A 5,889-nucleotide genomic window follows, 5' to 3' on the forward strand; every position below is an offset into this window, starting at 1 on the left:
AATTAATTATTTCACATAATCTTTTAGGTAATCGGGTCGTTTAATCTCCCTACCCGCCCGTGTTCGCGTATCTGTGCTAGGAGCCGGTTCTGTCGATACATTTACTTTTCTAGCAGGCGAGCTAGCTCCTGTGTCTCTATCTGGAGGATCGCTTGCTTCAAATTGGGCCCTTTCGCTGTTAAAATCATTTACATTGGTATTTTGACCCTCATATAGTTCATCGTTTTTCCGATTGTCATCATAAGTCGGACCAGTCTATCTTATTTCCACTAGACAACTCCACCTCATACGATCTAGGTCTGTCGCAGATCTTAGTTATTCTAGCAGGAACTAACGGTTTATTCAAGTCTTTCCTTACGTAAACTTTGTCATTTATATTCAAAGGTCTTAAATTGTGGGCACTTCTATCATAATAGTCTTTTTGCCTAAGTTGTTTACTAATTAATTTCTCTTTAAATTCTCTATTCTGTCTTTCTCTTTCATAATTTATTTTATTAGGTAAAATTCCTCTGATTTTCCTACCGAACATGATTTCATTGGGAGACTTTAATCCCTCGCCTATCGGTGTATTTCTGTATTCTAACATTGCCAGATTTGGATCTTTACCTGGATCGTCATCCAGTTTGTTAAACATTCTTTTGATGGTGCCTATGTGCCTTTCAACCATTCCGTTTGATTGAGAATACTTTGCACTGGACGTTTTCCAGGTGAAGTTCCAATCTTTGGCAAACTTTAAGATTTCCACGCTGTTCAGTTGGGTGCCAGGATCTGAATATACAATGTACGGAATGCCATGTCTAGCAAATTGTGATTTTAATACGGCTAACACCGAACTACTAGACATGTCTCGCAATTTAGCAACTTCTACATACTTGCTGAAATAATCCACTATTAGCAAAAATTCTGAACAATGATAGTAAAATAAGTCTACACCTAACGTTTGCCATGGTCCATCCGGGACCTCCCTATTTATTAGAGTCTCTTTAACGTTAGCTTTTCTATATTTAGTGCAAATTGCGCAATTATCTACCATGTCTTCGATTTCTTTGCTCATGAAAGGCCAAAACAAAATTTCTCGAGCTCGTATTTACATTTTTCTTTTCCAAGATGATTAAAATGTATTAATTTTAACATTTCTTTTCTTAGGTTTTTAGGGACTACTATTCTGCTACCTTTGAATATTATGCCATCTATGATACTTAATTCATTTGAGTAGTTATAATATGGTTTTACAATGCTGTGAACCTGCCTCTTATTAGTGGGCCAACCTAGCCTTATGTTTTCCATTAACATTTGCATTTCACCGTCCGACTCTGTTTCTTTAACAAACTGATCTTTTTTATCTAGCGATATGGGAAAGGATTCCATAACTAAGCAAACTTGTGTTTCAATTTCTTTTTCTAGATCCAATTTTTCGTGGATACAGTAGGCTCTGGATAACGCATCTGCTAAGAACAACTCTTTACCAGGCTTGTATTTAACTGTGATGTTGTATCTTTGTAGTCTGAGCCTTATGCTTTGTAATCTTGCCGGACAGTCATTTATACACTTTTTAAATATTGCCTCTAGTGGCTTGTGATCTGTCTCAACTAAAATATCCTTGCCGTATATCTGTTGATCAAATTTTATGCAGCCAAACGCTATGGCAAGGGCTTCCTTTTCAATTTGAGCATACCTTTGCTCTGTTTGAGTTAATGCTTTGCTCGCATAAGCTACAGGTAAGCTGTTTTGCAACAATACCGCCCCTAGGCCATTTTTGGACGCATCAATACTTAACACTACTGGCTTTTGTACATCGTAATATTGTAGGACTGGTGCTTTGCATAGTAAATCTTTTAATTCTACAAAGGCTTGGTTCGCGTTCTCATCCCAATTCCACTGCACATTCTTCTTTGTTAATTCTCTTAACACAGCATTTTTAGTCGCTAAACTAGGAATAAACCTTGATACGTATGTTATCATACCAAGAAAAGTTTCAAGCTCATTTTTATTTTTGGGGGATTTCATATCAACAATTGACTTCACCCTGTCTATGTCAATTTTTATGCCTTGGTCAGTGAAAATATGACCCATGTACCTAACCTCTTTGCTACTCATTTTGCATTTATCTAGTTTAAATTTTACATTCCTATTTTCAGCTCTTTCTAGAACTTTTTCTAGTCTAGCATCATGTTCTTCATGGTCTTTGCCTCTGATCCTAACATCATCAATGTAAATGTCAACGCCCTCTATATCACCAAAGATTTCCTGGAAACACTCCTGAAATACTTCAGTGGCAGAATTAATGCCAAACGGCATTCTTAAGTATCTATATCTGCCAAATGGGGTGATAATTGTCATCATGTAACTACTTTTTTCTGTTAACCTGACTTGGTGAAATGCTTTGTTTGCATCAAGCACGCTAAAAATTTTGCTTCCTGCTATGCTAGAACTCAATTCATCAAAGGTAGGTATTTTTCTATGCTGTCTTTTGATAGATTTGTTAAGCTCAGTTGGATCTATACAAATTCTGATCTGACCATTCTTTTTTTTGCTGATTACTATAGGGTGAACCCATTCAGTTGGCTCAGTAACTTTTTTCATTATGCCATCTTTTTCCATCTTATACAATTCTTCCTTCACTAAGTCATTTAGTGCAATTGGTATTTTCCTGCAGGCTGCAATGTTAGGTTTCGCATCGGTTTTTAATTGAATGTCATATTTAAAATTAGTAATGCAACCCATGCCTTCAAATACTTTTTTATGTTTATTTAATATTTTGTCTATCGACGAACCATTATCATCTACCTTTATGTTGTGAACTCTTTGCACAATGTTGAGTTCTATTAGACTAGGTAAACCTATTATCACCGGCTGGTTATCAGTATTTTCGGTTACTATAAACTCTAAATCTGCCCTTTCTCTATTTGAAAATTTACAATTTAAACTACATTTGCCAATAACACTTGTACTCTGGCCACCATATGCAGTTAATTTTACATTCGTTTTAACAATCTTGGTACTTTTTAGTTAGTACTTATTAATTTACTTATTGGCATGACGTTACATCTAGCACCTGAGTCTAGCTTTACCTCAATTTTGCAAAAATTATTTATTGTAATCTGTTCAGTCCAATCTAATTCGTTACTAGAGCTCTCCATGCTACCGGCATACAACGAATCTACTTTTTCATCGCGAGTCTCTGACTTTACTTTAATTTTGCACATTCTCGCAAAGTGATTTTTTCGTTTACAATCATTACATACTTTACCAAACGCTGGGCATTGGCGAAGTCCATGATGTCGTCCGCATTTCTGGCAAACCCGCTGCTGGTTGGACGAAGATGGCGACCACCTGCCAGCGCCACCACTTGCCTTGTTGTTGCCGCTATACGTCTTGCTGTTTTCGCCGCCCCCGGTCTCTTCCGCGAACTTCCGGTTGCCACGTGGTTCTCGACTTTTCTCTTTATCACGTGTATTTTCGAATCTTCACCAATCGTCTTCATTTGCATATCTGCCAGTTCTACTGCTCTGCATATCTGTATGCATTTATCCAGATCTAGGTTCTCTTCTCGCAGTAAACGGTTCCTCAGTTCGGAGTCGCGAATTCCACAGACTACTCTGTTTTTTATTAGGCTATCTTTGAGGTGACCAAAACCACATGTGGCACTTAGCGTTTTTAGGTCTGTTAAGTAATTCGTAAAATTTTCACCGCTTTGTTGCGCGCGCGTGAAAAACACGTGTCTCTCCACTGTCTCGTTTGCTTTCGGGGAGCAGAAATCCTCAAATGCTTTTATCACTGCATTGAGTTTCTTGTCATCCGCCTCACTTAGTCCAAAGGTGTTATATTTTTCGAGTGCCTCGTCCCCGATTACGTGCAGAAACACAGCTACCTTGCGGTCTTCCTCTTTCTTGTCCAGCTCCGTGGCTTTCATGTAAAGGTCGAACTTCTGTTTCCACTTCTTCCATTTTTCCTTTGTGTTGCCGTCGAATGTCAACGGTGGTGGTGTCTTCATCGAAGTTTCCATTATTTCAGGGTTTTTCTTCTCTTTAATCTTAGTCGGAGCAGTAAATCTACGTGCCAACGTTTATTTGTTTGCGACTTTTCACCAAACACGTGTTCGAGCAGATTTTTGGAACTCGCTTTGCGTTTTTTGCTTAGCCCTGCTGGCTTTCAATACACGCCGTTGAACTGTTTTTCGTAAGAGTCTATATTAATTTCTGAACCAGCGATACTCAAAAGGGGTAGTTGAAATTAAACTACCGGCTGCGCCATGTTGTGTTGTAGGTTCAATAAAAACGTCTTTGTTCACTGATGCTTACAAGTCTAGATCTTTATTAGTAATGTTCGCCTAGAGATGACAGTCGCAATCGTACGCATACATACATGCATAGGGTTGCCAACGCTAGGCTAATACAGTCATCACAGGCCATCATGCAGATATTTTATGTGGAGTTTGCCCAAATTGGGAAAAGGGGGCGTCGCATATGTATCTTATGTATAAAAATATGTACACGTTTTTGGTGTGAGCTTATAACTTGAGAACGGCTTCACCGAATTCAACCAAATTTATGCGGCATATTCGGGCTATCATGCAGATGGTTTACGTGAAGTTTGCTTGAATTCGGAAAAGGGGGCGTGGCGCCTCTATTTTATATATAAAAATTAGTGCGTTAGCTTATAACTTGAGAACGGCTTCACCGAATTCAACGAAATTTATATAGCTTATTCGGGCCATCATGCAGATATTTTATGTGGAGTTTGCCCAAATTGGGAAAAGGGGGCGTGGCATATGTATCTTATGTATAAAAATATGTACACGTTTTTGGTGTGAGCTTATAACTTGAGAACGGCTTCACCGAATTCAACCAAATTTTTACGGCATATTCAGGCTATCATGCAGATGGTTTATGTGAAGTTTGCCCGGATTCGTAAAAGGGGGTGTGGCACCTCCCATACTAACTAAAATTTGTATGTTGTATATCTCTTGAAATATTTGTGGTAGAGTACTGGAAGTTGGTATAGAGGTATATCAAATAATTCCATACTCATGGAGAAAAATGGCGGCATTGGAAAAGAGGGCGTGGCACCTCCCATCTTATATATAAAAAATAAGTACAAGATTTCAACCAAATTTATACGGCATAGTCGGGCTATTATGCAGATGGTTTGTGTTAAGTTTCCCCGAATTCGGAAAAGGGGGCGTGGCACCACCCATACTAACAAAAATTTTCATCTGGTATATCTCTTGAAATATTTGTACATAGTAGATTACTGGAAATTGGTATAGAGACATATGAAATAATTCCATACTCATGGAGAAAAATGTGCGGTATTGGGAAAGGGGGGCGTGGCACCTCCCATCTTAATTAAAAAAATAAGTGCACGAATTCTACCAAATTTAAACGGTATATTCGGACTATCATGCAGATGGGTTATGTGAAGTGGGCCCGAAGTCGGTCCAGCGGTTCATGATATATGACAGTTTATGTCTGTTACATGAACCACGTATATGGTACAACAGCACATACATGAAAAATCGAAAACATAGTGAAAAATTGTTGCTATAATGTGCTGTGTTTATTTTTTCTTCGGATAAATTAAGTCAAGTATAAACATGGCTGCAAGTTTTTCAATAGGGATTTTGTAGAGCCAATGGAATGAAAGTCACCACAATACAACATATCTGTCATTTCATCGTATTATCGAAAAGGTGGTACATTAATATTCGGTCTTTCTATTTTGGACTTTGGAGAATCAACACGTGTGTTGAATATAGTTCTTAATTCATATTTCATTTTATTTTTTTTCGTCAATTTCAATATTTTTGTACAAATTTGTTGCAGCGTTTCGTACGAAAAGTTTGAGTACACTGGAAATTTTCCATGCAGGTATTTCTCCTCATTGATT

This window comes from Rhagoletis zephyria, unplaced genomic scaffold (assembly GCF_001687245.7).
Source record: "Rhagoletis zephyria isolate East Lansing unplaced genomic scaffold, Rhagoletis_zephyria_1.1 Rzeph_scaffold_01835, whole genome shotgun sequence".
In the NCBI taxonomy this organism is placed as follows: Eukaryota; Metazoa; Arthropoda; class Insecta; order Diptera; family Tephritidae; genus Rhagoletis; species Rhagoletis zephyria.